Source organism: Leucopleurus acutus (genome assembly GCF_964270905.1).
Source record: "Leucopleurus acutus genome assembly, chromosome: 2".
NCBI classification, from domain to species: Eukaryota; Metazoa; Chordata; class Mammalia; order Artiodactyla; family Delphinidae; genus Leucopleurus; species Leucopleurus acutus.
This window is the reverse complement of record NC_139143.1, coordinates 59,368,515-59,390,004: the sequence shown is the minus strand read 5'-3', so window position 1 is coordinate 59,390,004 and position 21,490 is coordinate 59,368,515. Positions and strand designations below refer to the sequence as shown.

Sequence of the window (21,490 nt, the reverse complement as noted above, 5' to 3'; positions counted from 1 at the left end):
CTAGCCGTGGTGCAGTAACCCCCTGCAGGCTGTGTTCACGCCGCCAACCCCAGTCCTCTCCCTGCGCTCCAACCGAAGCCCGAGCCTCAGCTCCTAGTCCCGCCTGCCCCGGCGGGTGAGCAGACAAGCCTCTCGGGCTAGTGAGTGCCGGTTGGCACCAATCCTCTGTGCGGGAATCTCTCCGCTTTGTCCTCCGCACCCCTGTTGTTGTGCTCTCCTCCGTGGCGCCGAAGCTTCCCCCCTCCGCCACCCACAGTCTCCTCCCGTAAAGGGACTTCCTAGTGTGTGGAAACCTTTCCTCCTTCACAACTCCCTCCCACTGGTGCAGGTCCCGTCCCTATTCTTTTGTCTCTGTTTATTCTTTTTTCTTTTGCCCTACCCAGGTAGGTGGGGAGTTTCTTGCCTTTTGGGAGGTCTGAGGTCTTCTCCCAGCATTTAGTAGGTGTTCTGTAGGAGTTGTTCCACATGTAGATGTATTTCTCATGTATCTGTGGGGAGGAAGGTGATCTCCACGTCTTACTCTTCTGCCATCTTCCCCCTCTCAAAAGGGAACCCTTTAATACTGTTGATGGGAATGTAAACTGGTACAGCCACTAAAGAAAATAGTATGGAGGTTTCTCAAGAAATTAAAATAGAACTACCGTATGATCCAGCAATCTCACTTCTGGATGCATATCCAGATGAAAGAAAATCATTTTCTCAAAGATATATCTGTACTCTCATGTTCAGTGCAGCATTATTCATGATAGCAAAGGTATGGAAACAACCTAAATGTCTGTCTATGGATAATGGATAAAGAAATAAATACACACACACACATACAGATATATATATATATAATGGAATGTTTTTCAGCTTTAAAAAAGAAGGAACTCCTGTTATTTGGAACAATATGTATGAAGTTGAAGGGCATTATCCTAAATGAAATAAACCAAACAGAGAAAGACAAATACTTAATGGTATCACTTATATGTAAATCTAGTTTAAGTAAAAAGAAAGTTGAGTTTATAGAAACAGAGTAGTAGTATGGCTACCAGGGGTCAGAATTGGGCTAAATGGGGAGAGTTTGGTAAAAGTATACAAACTTTAAGTTATAATATGAATATGGTCTGAGGATCCATGTATAACATGGTCACTATGGTTGATAATACTATATTGTACAATTGAAGTTTGCTAAGAGAGTATAGCTTATGTATTTCTGTAAAAAAGAATTAAAAAGTTAGATAATAACAAATATTAATGATGATGTAGAGAAATTGGAACCCTCATATACTGATGGTAGGAATGTAAAATGGTGCAGCTGCTTTGGAAAACAACCTGGCAGTCCTTCAAACCATTAAACATAGAATAACCATATGACTCAATAGATGGACTTCTAGATAACTACCCAAGATAAGTGAAAACATATGTCTGTATAAAAATGTGTACATGAATGTTTTTATAGCAGCATTATTCATAAGAACTAAAGGGCAGAAACAACTTAAATGTGTATCAGCTGATGAATGGATAACGCAATTTGTATATACATGCAATGGTGTACTAATATATGCTACAACATAGATGAGTCTTAAAAGTGTTATGCAAAGCCCACATATTATGTGATTCTAGTCATGTGAAATATCTAGAATAGTGAGATATAATGGAGGCAGAAAGTAGCTTAGTGGTTGCTTAGAATTGAAAAGGTAAGATTGAGTATGATAGTTAAAGCATGATGAAACTTTTTTTCAAGGTGATGAAAATGTTCTAAAATCAATGGAGATGGTAGTTGCACAGTTCTGTGAGTATACTACAAAGCGTTGAATTATACACATTGATTTTATTCTATGTGAATTATATTTCAATAAAGCTACTATAAAAGAAATGTCTATCTCCCCAGGTAAATTACATGTGTTTTGGTATCACAGATATTGTTTATTTTATAACCATTATATTGCTTTTTAGACTTTAGAGTGTAGCATACAGCCACAAACAGCCTTTTAGTGATTTGAGTTACTGAAAAAAAATCTTCTATTTTAGACTGAGTGATATAAATTGCCTGAAATGGGAGGTTTGCTTTGCCTTCATAGTAGATGTTAATTTTGTTATCTTAAAAATAAATTTATAAAAGTTGTTTTAGCACATTTGGAGATCTAAAAAAGATTGATGTCTTTTATCTTGTATGTATATGTTCTAGCTTTATCTTCCTCTACAGTCTTAACTTTTGTTAACATTTTTAGAGTTCGCATTAAGACTTCTGCTCAGTATAAATCAAATTGTGTCAAACAGTGACATGAAAAATGTCTTTTTCCAGGTAGAAATTTCAACCTGAATATGAAATATGATATGATAGTAAACCAACGAAAGACATGAAAGACAGTTGTTCTTTAGAAAATGGACTTAATAGGGAGGTTTCCTTCTTAGTTTTAGTTTTAGGGAAGGGAGAAATGTAATGGTAGGTTCTATGCTTTTAGGATCCTTTTTCTAAATCTTATTCTTTTTTTTTAATTAATTATTTGGGTGTGCCAGGTCTTAGTTGCGGCACACGGGATCTTCATTCCTGCGTGCGGGATCTTTAGTTGCAGCATTCAGGATCTGTTTTTTAGTTGCGGCATGTGGGATCTAGTTCCCTGACCAGGGATCGAATCTGGGCCCCCTGTATTGGGAGTGTGGCGTCTTAGCCACTGGACCACCAGGGAAGTCCCTCTAAATCTTATTCTTAATTAAGTTGATTAGAATTATATTATTTCAATATTTTAAATATTAAAAATCTTCATTTTGTTTAACATTATGACTTTTGCTGTCAGATTTTAAAGTCGATTAATTATACAAAGAAGAAAAAACAAGTTAGCTTACATATAAAATTATTTTTCATTATTTTATTTCTTCTATAATTTAAAGTCTTTTTGTAGCCTCAATAAGTAGCATTGCTAAAATAGCTGGAGCATTTTATAAAAGACTTGGTGGATTAGGTGATATGATTAATCCCCCAAAACTCCCCATTCCTTCTGTGAAACCTTGTGACTGTCGCTCAGGACGCCCTGGACATTTGGGGCTTAAAAGGCTGCTCTCCAACATGCACCCTCACTTATGTACATTTCAGTGAAGTTGGAAGTTTACCAAGAATCAATGATGTTTCTTTGCAAACCTGCCAGTTTTATTTTTGTTATTGGAATTACATTAAATTTTCATGTTTTGTAAATTGATGAAGTATGAATGCAAAAAGTTGTTTCCATTAAATTAAATTTTCATATTTTGGAAAGAATAAACAGAGGTTGTTTACAAATAATTATTCTTAATCTGATGATCAACTATAAAAAACTGGGGAAAAAGTTTGGAAAGATTCTGTGTTCCAGTTATTTCATCAGTGTCTTCAGGTTTTCATTAAATAAAAACAATAACTGGAAATCATAGTTGGTATATAATGGGTGTGGTTTGTGCAAAAATACTGTGCAGTCTATGAATCAGTAGACTTACATTCTAATAGAAGGCTTGGCTCTGTAACAAAATATTGGCCAGTGGTTTTGCACTTATATGTGTGATTTTAAAATATACTTTTTAAGGCATGCAAGTACAACTTAAAAAAAAATCTTTATTTAGCTGACAATGGCTTTCTAAAGTTAAAAAAAAATGATCACATAAAAAGGTATCTAGTATACTTTGGGCCTAGTTTCCTAATAGTCATACATACCATCATTTACAAGAAGTTTGCAGTCAAGTTGTTGTCCTCCCTATCCTTAACCATTGATAAGAGTAAAATATCTTCTGTTCCATCTCTGGATACCTGCAACTGTTAAATTTAATAATTATTCCCTCTGTCTACCCATAGAACTTAATTCTTGTTTTTCTTTGTGTGTATCACATTGTATTGCTAATATCTGATTATGTGTCTATCACAATGGACTCTACTTCTCTTCCTAATGTCTAGCACAATGATTTGCTTAAAGCAGTACTCAATAAATGTTTAAGATCATACATTTTTCTACTCTTTAAAATTGATAGATTTAAATGACATGCATTTTCTTCAAGATGTGTCGAAATGGATGTCTTCATTTTCTGCATTGGAGAGTATAAGTTTGTACATACATTTTTCTGAAGGATTGTTTGGAAAAATGTGTATAAGAGTCTTAAAAACTGTAAACCTTTGATTCAATAATTACATTTCTTACAGCTTATTCTAAGAAACATCAGAGATACATACAAACTTTGGGTATCATATTTGTTGTGAAATTATTTATAAAATCGAAAGATTGGCACAAACCTATATTTTCAACATAAGAAATTCACTCGAATTTTGCTACATCTATATGGTACAATACTACTTTAAAAATAATTCTCAAAGATGATAAAGGACATCAGACAGTGCAAACAATATATTATCAATAAATTATAGCTTATTAAATTTGGCACATTTTTTTAATCGTCATGATAATTTTGGACCCTGATTGTGTGTCCATCATATGTACCATTCCACTCAATTCTGTGTCATCAATAAATTAATATGTATGCTGTCTTGTTTATCTAATTTATTGTAGGACTGAGAGTTTATATAGTAAACCACTAGAGATTGGGCAGGTTCATATGCTTCACCCTCTTGATCCAGATAATCTTCATGTGCTTGTGCTTGGCATAGTTATGAAAACATACAGTTTGGTCTTTGGTCTGCATTGCTAGAGAAACATACAGTCTGGTCTTTGGTCTGCAATGGCTACACTATAGTAGTAATATCCTGCCATTTCTTTCTTTGCTCTCTGCTTCCGTGGACATTGCTTCTTCCATTTGTCCTGCTATAGGCTCCTGGCCATTTTATCCCACTCTTCCTTGTTTCCTACTTGGATATAATGGAAAGTATGAAATTATAGGAGTTACTGAGTAGCTTCTTAGCTACTTATCTCAAATGCTTGACTAGATTTGACAATTTGAAAGCACTGTCATTAATGATAAAACTGGCTTTTAATCAATGAAATTAGGTACTTTTACAATAAGGTGAGATGATTCCACTTGAAGAATTACTTTTAGTAGATACCCGTTTTGACAGAATTAATTGTGATTTATTATAAGCAAAATATGTTTAATCACATCTTACGATCGTCGTCTTTTGGACAAAGAAATGCACCTGCATGTAAATCTTGGCTTGATAAAGATGTACACAGTCACAAAATTCAGTTTTATGGTTGGAAGGCACAGAACCCATGATCTGGTTCTTTGTTGTAATTCTTGCCATCGAGAATTGTACTTTAAACTTCCTTTTGCTTCATATTTGTACCAGTGCCTCGCTAAATTTAATAGATACTTTTCTCTACCCTTCCTCGTTAATTGTCATGTGGACACTGATGACTAGGCAATATTTCCTACTTTTGGAGGCTCTAAGGGACTTATATAAAGCTCAAGTGGCTTTCTAAAGTTAAAAAAACTTTAGATTTTATATCTCTCTCCTGTATTTTGAGCATCATGTAGTTGAGCCTTTATATACATCATTCTTTACACTACTTTTATTAAAAAGGATTTTATGAATGGTTAAATAAGTCACTGGCATAAATTTTTTTCACTAAGATTCTGACTTTTCTAAGGATTAAAACAATGTAATATATATCTTCAAAAATACCAAGCAATGTATAAGCTCCCTAAAATAAGCTCAGTACTTAATTACTTGAATTAAGATAAATAGACATCTAATAACTTGAATTAAGATAAACAGGCATCTAATATTGGGTTGGCCAAGAAGTTCATTCTGGTTTTTCCATAACATCTAACAGAAAAACTCAAACAAACTTTTTGGCAAACCCAATACAACCTTCCCCCAGAGGAGTTATTTTTTAAAAAAATAACGATGTTATTTTTTTAAAAAATCATCAACAATGTTATTTTTTTAAAAAGTACAAAAATGACTAGAGAGTCTCTTTCTTTGCCCTGTAATCTTGGCATTGTAACAGTCCAAATGTGAGGTAGTATAATGGAGAAAAACCACAAGGTGTGGCTTTTCATTCTTACAGCTTCAAACTCCCTACTTGCTTCCATCCTCCGTAAACAGCTCTTGGGAACTCTCTAGCTGCAGTCTCCGTGAGTTCTCCCAATTTTCCTTGTACATTTCCAGCCAGCATTTGGAGAAATACTTGCTTAAAATATTTATCTCCTAAATAGAAAGATAACTCTGGAACTGTTCAAAATCTCAATGGTACACGTAATTAATGGAAAGCATTTCACAAATAAAGTTGATGTAAAGATAATATAAGTACTTAGGTTTAACTCTGGATAGACAGATACTAGAGACGAGCTTACTATAGACCTTTTATAACAATTTAGCCCTAAACTACCACCTTTCTAAAGAGTCCTTTATAAAAGATTATAAATTTGTTTGACTTTTAACAATAATATAGTTAATCATAATCACCTCACACTTAGCCTGTGTTTCTATGTTGCAGTAGTTATTCTAGCTAGAATAAACAAGTTTACATACTAAAGTCATATATGTGAGCTAAAGGCTAATATTAAGGAAAAATAACTTTTCCAGGAAAGGCACACAAGGAAGAAGTTATTTTACTTTTACTAAAAGAGTACTCTGTAACACAGAGGAACATTACTGTAGAGATTAATCAGAAGTGTTTATGTGCATTGCATTTTAAAAATCAGTAGTGTGATTTCATTAAAGATACCCTAGGCTGGCCTTTTGAGAATCTCTCTATTAATAGGGCTATGTAAATTCTTAATCCTCTTTTTTGCTGTCATTATATTGAGAATATAAAAATGAATAATTGAATGATTGAGGAACGTTCTTGAGAATATTATTTGGGAGAATTATTGCGGCAGAATCAGTGCCTTTTCTCTGCTGGAAACAGTGACTAAAAAGAAAGTGTGCAGGCTCCTGGTATTGTTATGAAGGTCGTGCTCCTGGGCTTTGTATAACTGCAGGGTATTTAAAGTTCCTGGTATCCTTGGAAACACAAACTGTTTGTGATACCAATTGGTGCTTGTGTTTCAATGATGTCACACAATTTACAGATCCACACAATGGATCTCTTGTTTGTGGACCTGCAGAGGAGTTCAGATAGTTTTGGAAAAGCACCTGAAGAGAGAGAGAGAGTTTTCTCTGAGGCTTTAATTTTAAGAACCAGTGACAATCTTACTATCCATTCCTTAATCTTTTGAGTTTGGATTCAACTTTTTTAAAAAAGAAAAAAATATCACCTGCTAAATTTCTTTTTATATGTGTGTATGTATATGTATATATAGATATATATGTCTACATCTATCTATCTATCTATATATATTTTGGCTACATTGGGTCTTCTTTGCTGTGCTCAGGCTTTCTCTAGTTGTGGCGAGCTGGGGCTACTCTCTTTGTTGTGGAGCACGGGCTCTAGGCATGCAGGCTTCAGTAGTTGTGGCATGTGGGCTCAGTAGTTGTGGCACATGGCCTTAGTTGCTCCGTGGCATGTGGGATCTTCCCGGACCAGGGCTCGAACCCGTGTCCCCTGCACTGGCAGGTGGATTCTTAACCACTGCGCCACCAGGGAAGCCCTAAATTTCTTTTTGTTTCACATTCTTGTGATTGCTTTTGAGGAGTATATACATGTTTTTGTGCTAATTGAAACATGTAGAGAGACAGATGAGAATTAATTGCTACTCTCAAGTTTAGCCATCAGCTGTGCAGTGGTAAGAGGCTTATAGAGCTGAGAGTATTTGAACTAATTGGTTAGAATAAAACAGTGCCATTGAAAAGATTATTTTCTTTTTTCTCCTCCCTCTCTTTCTCCTTCCCCCTTCCCCTCTCCTCCCCCTTCCCTTCCCCTCCTCCCTTCCCTTCCCTCCCCTCCCCCCACTCCCCCCACCTCAGACGTAATTGGTAGGCTGACTTAAATGATGTACATTAATTTGACCAAACCAGTCTAAAAACAAGAATGTGTTTCTTCTCTTACATTCACTTCTGCTTATAATTGTTTCTATGGCCAAGTGGCTATAGGTTTATTGGCTCTTCCTTTGTAAAGTTTGCATCAGGAATGTTGTGTATATTCATGGTGCAGTGATCTACCAGAACCTGTCCAATGATAACAGATGCAAACCTGTGTAGTTTGTTTGTTTCCCCAGAATATTTCCATGGAAAAATTTATTTATATATATCATATAATCCTGATGATCATTCATAGTTTAAATTGTTTTTTTCCCCTCATTTTTTCCCAATATTTTTAGCATCAGTAGTTTTGAATTGGATTAAGAAATGACTCCATTATTTCAGATACATGATGTAAAAAGAATAATAAGAGCTTACATTTACTGATGTCTTACAATATGCCAGACACTGTCTAAATGCTTGACATTTCTTATTTAATCCTTACCACTTCCCTGTGAAGAGAAACCATATTGTTCCCATTTTAAAAGTAAGAAAAATGAGGGCCTGAGAGGTTAAGTATCTTGACTAGAGTCTCACAGCTGGTAAACCATGGGATTCCTTATCAAGCAGTCTTAGAGTCTGTGCTCTTAACCCCTCGAAAATATGTCTCTCAATAACAGTGACAATAATGAGAACTAACATTTATTGAGCCAGAATTTCTTCCCTGTGCCAGAAATTGAGAAATTGTTCTCAGCTTTTTCTAGTGTGTTAACTTAATCAAATAACCTACGCTGGGGACATGGGTCCTGCCATGACTCTGAGCCTCACTGCCAAATTTCTGGTTTTAGTAGTCTCTTCTCAAAGATCTTTGTAAACAATTCAAATCTGCTGAAAATCAGGGTTGAGTTATGCTAAGCAGCTCTATATAAGAATCCTAGCCGAGGTCAGTATGTGCCAGGGCACTGTGAGTTAGTATCACCTTCCTGTATATTGAAGTACTTTATTGCTTATCTTCCAGGGGAAATTAAAACCTTAGAGAGTCATATGAAGAGTATAAGTTTCAACTCCATGTTCCAAATGCTATATATATATTAAAGCCTTATAGCCGGCATTTCCTTTTTGATTCCTAGGTTCTTTAAGTAGACTTGAACTAGTTAAAAATAGGTGGTTCCCTAGTAACAGGTGGTTCTCTAATGGTTTTTTTTTTTTTTTTTGGTTCTCTGACTATTAATAGAGGAAGTTAAGAATCTGTGGACTCAAAGTTAGCATTTCTATGCCACCCACACTCTGTACCACGATAGAGAGGTTGAATTATGGATGTATTGAAGTGCTTTAAACTTTGTCTTGTTTCTTGTCCATCAGCTTGATAATTGATCAACTTAAGTTTGGAGCTTGCCTTTAATCATTTTCTAGTTTGGTAGTATCTAACTATATATTTTTTATTGAATAAAGTTATTTTAAAATTTAATCTTTTTAAAATTAATTTTTATTGGAGTTAAAATTTAATCTTAAAGTAGTAGATGTATATAGTTACAAGTGGGTACTACAAGGACTGAAATGCAAAAGAGTGGCTAGCTTCCTTACCCATTGCTGCAGCTAGTTTCTGTTCCATGCAGGCATCCACTTTCAGCTCCTTTAGAGGCTTTTTCTACTACTTACCTTCATATTTTAAAATAATTCATGATTCACACATACTCATATGAAAATATAGATAGACTTACATAGTTTCAAACACTCTTTGTTTGGAACTATCTTCCACTTTTAATCTATTTTAAAAATTATCTCTAAACACACACACACACATACACACACACACACGACACACACACAATACCATGATCTTATTCTCTTTTATAATTGAGAAAGGAGTATCAGAGAGGTTAAATCATTTGCCCCAAATCATAGAAGTAGTAAATAGCAGATTTGAATATAATCATCTGACTACACAGCTAAATTCATGTTTCATATGAGTTAGATTTATTCAAAATGGGACCATGTAGTGATTTCCCCTACCTTTTTAATGCCCAAGTGGTTAATAATAATACTAACAAATAAACTTTTATTCTGTGCTTAGTATGTGTGAGGCATTTATGAAGCACTTGATATGTATTATCTCATTTGAACCTCACAGAAATCCCTAAGAGAATAGTTGTTTTGTCATCCTTATTTTAAAAATGAAGAAATTGAGGTTTACTTAGGTTGAGTAGTTTGACCAGTCACACAACTTATAAACAGAAGATCTAGAATCTTTTTAAAGATAATTTTTATTGAAATATAATGTACACAGAGAAAAGTGCACAAATCCTATAGCTTGGTGTATAGCTTGATGAATTTGCATGAAGACAACATACCTGAGTAACTTGGACCCTGCTGAAGAAACAGAACATTACTAGCATCCCAGGAACTCACTTATGTCCTTTCTCAGTCACTGTACGTCCAAAAACTAACTATGATGCTGAGTTTAATATTGTAGGTGAATTTTACATTTTTGAACTTTCCATAAGCCATTATACGGCTTTTATGTCTGAATTCTCTTGCTCAATATTTGTGAGTTTTTCACTCTCATTGGTATATAAAGTCCTTTTTCTAAATTTTCACAATTTAACCATTCTGTTTGTGGTCATTTTGGATTGTTCCTAGTTTTTACTATTAAGAATAGTGCTGCCGTGTGCATTCTGACATGTCTTTTGCTGAATAAGTGTCCACATTTCTCTTGGGTATATATCTAGGAGTAGAATTGCTAGATATGTATATGTTCTGTTTTAGTAAATATTGGCAGTTTTCCAGAGTGATTTTACCAATTCACACTCACACCTGCAGTTACTTTACATCCTCACCAACATTGTATCTTTTTCATTATAGCTATTCTGGTGGGTGTGTAGTAATATCTCACTGTGGTTTTAATTTGCATTTCCCTGATGATTAATAAAGCTGGGCAACTTTTTACATGTTAAGTGGACATTTTGATACTCTTTTTTATGAAGTGGTAGTCATGTCTTTTGCCCATTTTTCATTTGGGTGTCTGCCCCTTTCTTAACAGAATATATTGGTTTTCCTTACCTCTGTCCCCTTTTTCTGAGTCATGAACTTCTGACTCTTCTAGTTTTTATTCTGGCATTTATACATCTCTTTATTCTGAACAATATGCATATACTACTGCATTTTTATTCATCAATTTTAGAGCTTTTTGTTGATTTTCTATTATGATAGGTGAGGATTAAGCTGTCATATACAGTCATCCCAACTTCCTTATCATAGTTATCTATCTATCTATATATTTAATATTCATTATTCAATATTCCTTTTTTCTTTTCCATCTCTTTGTCTTTTTGTTCTGCTTTCTGGGATTATTTTCTGAACCTTATCTTCCACTTGTACTGTTGAATTTTGTTTTATATTTTTTTCTATCATGTTTTTAATATCAGGAGCTCTTTTTAGTTCTATGAATGTTGTTTTTTATGAAAGGTATCCTGTTTTTGTTTCATGGATGCCATTACTTCTCATGTCTCTTTGAGGATAATGGTGGCTGTTTGGTTTTTTCCTCCTATATCACTTGTATCTCCTTCAAGTTGCCTTTTTCTGTTTGTTTTGATCTCTGTTTTCTCATGCTAGAGGCTTTCCTCTGATCTCTGGTAATCCTTGTTTGTCTGATTCAGATTAAGAATGGATTATAAGAAAATTGCCTGGAAGATCTGAGTATGAGGTTGGGCCTTGTCCACTGAGGGCTTTATCGTAACGTGATCTGGGTGGCTGTTTGTTGGGAGAGCCCCTTTGGTTAGTATCTTTGGTTCTTTCCTCTTGAGCTGATCGGATTCCCAAAGAGTGCTCTTCTAATTGCCTGCCTGGTGAGTACAAGTCTATCTGTCTGTTATGAGAGTCAAATGGGGGGTGAAGAGAACTTTGGAGGAAGCACTTCTAAGCATTCCTTGAACATTTCCAGGATGCTCTTCTCAACTGTGACAGTCATCCTTTAGTCCACCCCTTATTTTACCCTTCCAAGCAAGCAAACCTCTGTTCTTTTACCTGGGTTGGGGAGATAGTTACCCATTAAATAGTCAGAGAGAGAATCTTGGGACTCTGATTCATCTTTTTTTTTAATTGAAGTATAGTTGATTTATAATGTGTTAGTTTCAGGTATACAGCAAAGTGATTATACATATATTTACATATTATATATATATTCTTTTTCAGATTCTTTTCCCATATAGGTTATTACAAAATATTGATATAGTTCCCTGTGCTAAACAGTAGGTCCTTGTTGTTTATCTGTTTTATATACAGTCATGTGTATATGTTACTCCCAAATTCCTAATTTCTACCCCTGCTCACCGCCCCCCCCTTTCCCCTTTGGTAACCATAAGTTTATTTTCTATGTTTGTGGGGACTCTCATTCTTAAATCAGTTTTACCCAGTTCTTGTTTTAGACCACCCCTTCTCCCCATTGAGAGGTACCTAGTGCTGGCCTATCCCTGAACTTTTTGAGGATTCTCTAGTATAAATTGGGTTGGTTCTTACATTTTCTCACTCTTATCTCAGGATTCAATTTTCTCAGGTCTGGTTAAGTCAGTTAACACTTGAATGTATTCTTTATAGCTTCTAAAATTTTACTTATTTCCTCTCTCCGTTTTCTCTGTTGTTGTGGGTTATCGTCACTGTCTCTACATATAAATATAAATTTATCTTTACTGTAGTTTCAGTGGGGTTTTGAGAAGGACTGAAATTATATGTTCAGCCTGCCATTTTATCCTAGTAGCTGCCATGTATTTCTTGAAATGAAATTTGAATAAGGCATTTGTGGACCTCTTGAAGTAATTCCGGGTTCTTTTGTAGGCCAAGGTTAGAAGTCTTAGACCTAGATAGACAGATCCTAGCTTTTGACTGATTTTTTTTTTTTCCCTGATGTGAACCAAACTAAATTCATCAGCTGCTCCCTCAAACCTAATCTTCTTCCAGAATTCTTTTTTTTTTAACATCTTTATTGGAGTATAATTGCTTTACAATTGTGTGTTAGTTTCTGCTTTATAACAAAGTGAATCAGTTATGCATATATATATGTTCCCATATCTCTTCCCTCTCGAGTCTCCCTCCCTCCCACCCTCCCTATCCCACCCCTCTAGGTGGTCACAAAGCACCGAGCTGATCTCCCTATGCTATGTGGCTGCTTCCCACTAGCTATCTATTTTACGTTTGGTAGTGTATATATGTCCATGCCACTCTCTCACTTTGTCACAGCTTACCCTTCCCCCCTCAATATCCTCAAGTCTCAGTAAATGAAACCCCCATTCACCTTTTCACACAAATGCAAATCAGCGGTGTCACTCTCCTGTTAAAACATTTTGGGGGCTTCCTTTCCTTCCTAGGATAAAGATCAACATCCTTAACTTGGTTTATAGGTCTCTGGGTGTTCTTGGCCTGGACTATTTCACCAGCCCCCTAACTCTGCGCTTACCTTCTTGCTCCCCATGCATCAGTCATAGGGGCCTCCTTTTCAGATTGTTAGAGGAGCAGAACCACTTTATTCTTCAAGGGCTTTTGGGCCTGTGATTTCATTTGTCTGAAATGCTAATACTTATAGTCCTTTCCATACTGACACACCAGTAACCATGCTCCCAGCTGCAATAATACCCCAGACTAATTCCATAGCTCTCATTCTGTGCTCCCACAGCACCCTATACTGCTTCTTTATAGTGTGTATCATAATTATTTAATCGTATGCTAATTGTACAGTATTTGACCCCTCAACTAAATTTAAATTCCATAAGTTCAGTGGCTTGGTCTGTCTTGTTCACTGTTAGATCCCCAGCATTGAGTACAGTGCTTTACACACAGTGCGTAAATACTTACTGAATTACAACCAAAACCAAATGAAACAAAAAAACAAGGAGAAGCTTTATGATATGCTAGAAAAAATCCTAGTTTATATATCAGACTAAATTCTAAGATAACTGTGCTAGATGTGTCACTTTGAACAAGTAATTTTATGTCTCTGAGCCTCATTTTATTAATCTATGAATTGAGGAAGTGTGATTTACTGACCTTCAAGATCTTTCAACTCTGATTTGTTTCCCAAAGGGTCTCCTTCTTCCTCTTCTATGCATTTCTTATCCTGTTGACCTTTATTTTTTAAATTTCTTCTCCCACTTGATTCTCATCATTATTTGCTTCCCTATATTCATTTTTTTCTCTTTACTGTCTATAATGTGAAATGTATCCCTCGATATCTGAACTCTCACCATTTAAATATTTGCTATGATCTCTTGGAAACTTTTAACTTAAAATTGACTATTCACATTGAAATATCATTGAAAGAAACTTGCATGTATGTTCCGGCCAAAAACATTAAGTTGCACGTTAATCTGAGTGAGAGAATATGGAGTAGACTATTGTCCGTGAATCCGTTGTTTTCACAACAGGATTGTGTTTCGTGATAATGTTGTTTAAAGGTTTCATGCAATCTAAATTATCTTTTTTTAAAAATATCTTTATTTATTTAAATTAAAAAATTTATTTATTTTTGGCTGCGTTGGGTCTTTGTTGCTGCGCACAGGCTTTCTCTAGGTGCAGTGAGCGGGGGCTACTCTTTGTTGCGAAGTGCATGCTTCTCATTGTGGTGGCTTCTCTTGTTGCGGAGCACGGGCTCTAGGCACGCAGGCTTCAGTAGTCGTGGCATACGGTCTTCAGTAGTTGTGGCTCGCGGGCTCTAGAGCGCAGGCTCAGTAGTTGTGGCGCATGGGTTTAGTTGCTCTGTGGCATGTGGGATCTTCCTGGACCAGGGCCCGAACCCGTGTCCCCTGTATTGTCAGGCGGATTCTTAATCACTGTGCCACCAGGGAAGCTCCAATTATCTTTTAAGATAATGGAAAAGCCTGTGAAAAGTAGGTGAGCCTAGGAGGATTAGAAAAGCTCTTATGTTAGGAAATGATAAAGGCTGAGAGACAAAAGACAAAAAGTTAAAAGATATAAACTTGGCTGTGCACATGTTCCGATGTATTATACATATGATTTTTACCTATTTGTGAGAAAAAATAAAATTATGAAAGTGGTGTTAGTTTTTGAAAACTCATAGTTAATTTTATTTTGTTGTGCTCTTTGCATTCATTATGCATCTTTAACAGATAATTGTTTCTTTACATTATAGAACACGTTTGCAGTAAAAAAGGAAGATGTAACTTGTATCCAATACCGTATATATGTGCAAATGTATTCACTAACAAGTTTATTAAATATTAAATGATTTTATAAGTTTAGTTTTAATTTAGAAATTTTTGGTGGATTGTATAGGGGGGCTTAAGAATACTTAATATTGGGGGAAATTAATTGGGAGTTTTAGATGGGCTTGAACTGAATTATTCTTTTTCCACTTAAAATCAGAATATAGTCTCCGTTATGTGAAAATTTGCCATCCAGCACATTTTCAGAAATGGACTAGATTTAGATAGGAGGGATGTACGTTCTATTTGTGTTGATTGTATTGAAGAGAAAATGCGAAATGCTTCCTTTTACTGCTTTATAGTCTCATATTTTAGTTGTTTGTTTCCCCTTACTCATTTGAGGTCATTGGTTTTTTGATAACAGGAAAGGTTTTTCACCTCTCATGTAAGTCAGCTGAGTTGTGTCAGGACCTAGCTGACTGAATTGGCTTGGTGACTTAGCATTGAGTGACTGATAGGATTCTTTAGAGAAGCCTGCACATATTATCTCCTTGATAATTTTCACTGTAAGCTCAGTGATTTGTGGTTCAAACAGGTCACAATTCAGAAAAGATGCAAATTTAGGTCTGTGTTCTATTCCATTTGATACTGTGGAGAGAGGTAGAGCTATTAAAAAATTTTTTAATGCTGCCAAACTCTTGATAAGTTTTATTTTTTAATGCAGTCTGCCTTCTTCTACTCCGCTATAGTGAGATAATGACACAGTATTGGCAGTATAACCAATTGTGAAAACCCTAGAAACTGATCTCTCAATAGTGGTAAGCTATTTACTTTTTTTTCCCTTTCTCCTCTAAGAATCACATTCTTTTAAAAGCTCTACTTCTTTCCCCACAGCAGCTGCCCCTAAAGGAAAGTGATGAGATTCAATTAAAAAAGAGGCAGGCATGGGGGGTATATTAATATAGGAAGAGGTACTAAATATAACAAGAAGATTGAGTATTACATAGTGTTTGAGATTAATTCTTAGTATAGTTTGTTTTTCTACCAGTAACAGGAACATGAGCTACAAAAAGGATCTTGAGTTTTGGTCATTTATACAACACCATGGTTATGTTTTAAGTGGCAGACTTATATTTTCTTACACTTTTCTTATATTTGCACAGTGCTTGACTGTTTAAGAAAACTTGCAATAGACCCCCTTTTTTTCCTTCTAAGGATGAGTATATAAATGAATTATTTTATTTTGAGTATTTTCTGTTTAGATAAGAGTATTAACTGTAGATGTGAGTTGTCTATTAGGATTGAAGAGCAAGCTGTGATTGACTGCCATTTGTCATCTTAACATGGCATCATTCATAACATTCCATTCAGTTACCCAAGCCATATAGTTGCTTTAGCTGTGCTTGGCCCAATGTGGCAGTTATGGGACTTATTTCTTCTAATGCGTATCTAAAAAGTGAAGGAAAACGAAATGATCTGCTCTGCCTGCTGTTGCATGGCACAAGTGATAAGGTGCAATGCAAACTGTGTACTAGTGATGTGGAAGGGAGAAGCAAGGTGGAACCATCATAGGAATGGCTTCCCAAACTAAAATTAGTTCTTCTGCAAAGAAAAGTGTTACCTTTATCAAGGAATAGTTGATAAAGAATATTAAGTCAGTCATGCCTTTAAGGAACTTATTACGTTGTTTTCAGTTAAGTGTGATGGAGCAGAGTTAGAATAACCCCTGTGCTTAGCCCCTGGTGCTGCTGAGACTGAGAGTAAGGCAGCAGAAGAGCTGTTTGCAAACCTTAGGCTAAAGGAAATAATTCACCAGAAAGAAGAGTCATATGTTATCTCCTGCTTGTCTTCTATTCTCTTAAAAAGGGTGATGGTGAGCATAGGGGATTTCCTGACTAGCCACAAGTGATCCATTTTCTGGAAAAAAAAGACACAAACCTGTCTCTTAAGGGGAAAAAAACAACAGTATTTATTGACGATGATAAAATTTAAGATCCAAAACAAAGATCAGTATTTTGGAAAACTTGAATCTGCCACATGGAGCTTGACAGCTTCCCAGTACTTATAGACTTTTCTGATGACCAAGACTTTCTGAAGATTAATGAGTGTGATTTTTTGATATTATGTAATGAAAAGTGTCAATGTTTGGAAGATCTGCAAAACTAAGTGAACCGTTTTTTCCTATATGATCAGTGCAGAGTGCCCCAAAGTCATGCATATGGGTAAAAAGATCCATTCAAAGGGCAAGGTAGACCAATGATTTTTAACTTAACAGAGTATGAAAAGTTTATTGAAGTGGTGTCAAATTCCACAATTTACTTACTTTTAAGGAGCAACTGCTTGCCAGTTTTTGTTATAGTATTAGAAAAGGTGAGACAGCAGACCTCCTAGAGAACAGACTTGAGGTTATGGGGAGGGGGAAGGGTGAGCTGTGACAGGGCGAGAGAGAGTCATGGGCATATACACACTAACAAACGTAGTAAGGTAGATAGCTAGTGGGAAGCAGCCGCATGGCACAGGGATATTGGCTTGGTGCTTTGTGACAGCCTGGAGGGGTGGGATAGGGAGGGTGGGAGGGAGGGAGACGCAACAGGGAAGACATATGGGAACATATGTTTATGTATGACTGATTCACTTTGTTATAAAGCAGAAACTAACACACCATTGTAAAGCAATTATACCCCAATAAAGATGTTAAAAAAAAAAAAAAAACGAAAAGGTGAGACACAGTTACCTGAAAATGCTATTAAAATACTCTTTCCTGGGCTTCCCTGGTGGCGCAGTGGTTGAGAATCTGCCTGCCAATGCAGGAGACACGGGTTCGAGCCCTGGTCTGGGAAGATCCCACATGCCGCGGAGCAACTAGGCCCGTGAGCCACAACTACTGAACCTGCACGTCTGGAGCTTCTGCTCCACAACAAGAGAGGCCGCGACAGTGGGAGGCCCGCGTACCGCGATGAAGAGTGGCCCCTGCTCACCGCAACTAGAGAAAGCCCATGCACAGAAACGAAGACCCAACACAGCCAAAACTAAATAAATTAAAAAAAAAAATACTCTTCCCTTTTCCAACTATATATCTGTGTGAGTCTAGATTTTCTACTTATACTTCAACCAAAACAACATAAAGCAAGAGATTAAAAGTTGAAACAGATACAAGAACCCAGCTGTCTTCTATTCAGCCAGATTTTAAAGAGATTTGCAAAACTTCAGTGTCACTCCTCTCACTAATTATTTTGTTTTGTTTGGAAAATAGTTGCATTTCATCAAAAATGTGTTATTTATGTTAACATGCAGTAGGTTTGTTATTGTTGTTAAATGAGTAAATATTTTAAAAATTTCTCAGTTTTAATTTCTAGTATGGTAAATATTGATAAATATAACCCACATAAACAAAATCTCTTTGAAAACAAAGAGAAACAAAATCTCAATTTTAGAAGTCTAAAGGGATCATGAGATCAAAAAATTTTGATAATTACTAGTCTACATGGTAATATCCAGTCTCAAAGAAGCACTCTCCAATGGGATTCATTGAGTAACCGCTGATTCTTTTTAATGTTTCTAAAATTATTCAATTTTTGTAATAAGGCCAGCATCCAATATCCTTAGTATCCTTATAGGAATGGGACAGCGCAAATATAAAATTTTTTTCCAGTTTTGCTATTAAGATTCTTATTTGTAATTCTAAGGTAGTTATCATATTCTGTAGTGAATTTTAGATACTAAATGTAATTGCAAGTCAGAAATTAGAAGTGTGTCACCAGAGTAGGAGAGAAAGAGGGTGGGAGGGAGGAAAGGAGGGAGGGAGGGGAGGACTGGTAGAATTGGTAAAGTGAAATACGGCAATAATCTGAGTTTGTCCTGTTAATATAGTCTCAGTAAACAGGCTTTACAAGTGTACTATTAAACCTTCATTTAGCCATGGAAATGAGGACAAGATAGAATGAATAAATTAAATTTATAGGTTTAAAAAAATTATTTAAATTGTTACTTAAAGTGCCCTTCAAACCTTAATCCAGAAATGCTAAAAAGAACCAAAAAAATCCTACTTATTCTAACTTCTTTCTTGTTTTCTTCCTTTTATGCACTCTTATAAAATGATCAAAATATGGATAATAGAGAGTAGAAAAAAATGTGAAACTATAAAATTTATAATGTGGCTAATCAACCTCATAATTTAGACTGACAGAAAAATGTAAAATATAGAAGTATTGCTCCCTATTTCATTCTACCTTTAGCCTTGGAGAGGAGTAATTTGGGGTCCCCAATATGCTTTATGAGACATTGTCTCGTTTCACAATACCATGAAGAAACTAGGAACAAAGCTGCAGTTGGAGAAGGGGAGAGCATTAAGGGAGACTGTAAGAGAATTAACTCAGGATGACACAGGGAAGATAATTTAGGTTTTCTTAAATTCAATGCTGATGCAGATTTATATTTTGTCAGGAAAACTGGGTTTCCTCCTGTAATACAGTTTCCTATATTCTAATTTTATGGACAGAGTCTGTCAATGTCTTCTTGCTCAGTGTGGATCATAAGATTACTATTCAGATTAAATTGCAGGGGGCAGTTTAGGTCACCCACGGCCAACTTACATAAGAAGGTTAGTCATTTGAATGAAAACTTGTCTAGGCCACAAAACCACCACATTTCTACATAAAGTAGGTGCATCCCTCTCTGTTGAAGTGGTCTTGGTATTCGACTCTAAAAATAGGCCTACACTGTGGTAAAAATCTAACCCATTTGTTTATCCAAATCATGTGAAGAAAATCAGCTTTGACATGGCTTTTAAGTTCAGGCAAGAATCTTTTATCTGTGTCAAAAATGATTGAGTCAGTTCCTTTAAAGCTTTTTGTGATAATTTTAGGAAAATTTGACATATAAAGAAAACTTTAAATTAATTTAAATGCTTGAAATAAAAGAGTTAAGGGGGCTTCCCTGGTGGCACAGTGGTTGGGAGTCCGCCTGCCGATGCAGGGGACACGGGTTCATGACCTGGTCTGGAAAGATCCCACATGCCGCGGAGCGGCTGGGCCCGTGAGCCATGGCCGCTGAGCCTGCGCGTCCGGAGCCTGTGCTCCGCAACGGGAGAGGCCGCAACAGTGAGAGGCCCGCGTGATGAGAGAGTTGGCGTAGAATGGAAAAGCTATCGATGCAGCATGTACTGGTTGTGCGAGGTTCAGAGGAGATAGAAGTGGAAAAACAAGGGGAAAAAGGAAAAACAGTGAACTTCTAAGAATTAGTAACATGTCAAGCCAAGCCCTGGTAATGTTATTAGTTCTTGAATTTTGAGTTATTTTGGAGGGTAGTTGATAAGTTCCCCAAGCGTGCAGAGCAACAAGTTAAATAGACTTTTAGAGAGCAAAGAAGTTAAGCCAGAAGGAGCACTGAAGATAATCTTGGGCACATAAGGGGATGCAAGAAAAGAGACATATACCTAATGCCCTAAGTACTAACTTCTTTACTTTCTACAGATCTCCAGCTATAGGTATGCATATTTGAATAATTATAGCATAAAAACATCTAGGAAATCATTTGAATTTCCTTGAAGTCAGTCAATACCAGGAATACCTATCATCCTGTGATAAAAAGACTCAAAGTCCTTAGAAAGTAATAGTAATGAAGATTCTCACCTAATAGGTAAAATGTGCTTATTTATTATTACAACTCTCCTGCACTCATGGGTGTTTGTTTTCTAATTTCTTCAGTTTGAGGTGCTCCTCTAGTGTAATAATTAATAGTAATAAGTAATGTATTTTACTGTTTCCTGCAGTATATTCCTGAGAGGAATTAGTCCTTCATGGCTAAAGAACTTTTTTTTTTGGCGGTACGCGGGCCTCTCACTGTTGTGGCCTCTCCCGTTGTGGAGCACAGGCTCTGGACGCGCAGGCCCAGCGGCCATGGCTCACGGGCCCAGCTGCTCCACAGCATGTGGGATCCTCCCGGACCGGGGCACGAACCCGCGCCCCCTGCATCGGCAGGCGGACTCTCAACCACTGCGCCACCAGGGAAGCCCCATAAAGAACTTTTAATATATACTGAACTGTCATAAAAGGCTTACTCAATGGATCTAATGTGTACTTATGGTTAAATTACGTTCCAAGTTTTTCAACAGGCCAAATGAACAAACAGATCATATTAAAGAGTTTTTAAGTGATTTTTTTGGATCTGACCCCTAAAGCAAAGGTAAAAAAAGCAAAAATAAACAAGTAGGACTATATCAAACTAAAAAGCTTCTGTACAGCAAAGGAAACCATCAATGAAATGGCAGCCTTCTGAACTGGAGAAAATATTTGCAAATCATATATCTGATAAGGAGTTAATATCCAAAATATATGAAGAACTCATACAACTCAGCAAAACAAACAAACACCCAAAACAGTCTGATTAAAAAATGGGCAGAGGATCTGAATAGACATTTTTCCAAAGAAAACATATAGATGGACAACAAGTATATAAGGTGTTGAACTTCCCTAATCATCAGGGAAATGCAAATCAAAACCACAATGAGATATCACTCACACCTGTTAGAATGGCT

At 36.1% G+C, this 21,490-nt stretch overlaps 1 protein-coding gene across 2 annotated transcripts in view; it reads left to right on the top strand.

Annotated features, from left to right (window-relative positions):
* RASAL2 (RAS protein activator like 2) overlaps window positions 1-21,490 on the top strand; it is a gene marked incomplete at both ends in the record, with an annotated part of 376,959 nt that overhangs the window by 166,441 nt on the left and 189,028 nt on the right. The window lies entirely within an intron of this gene.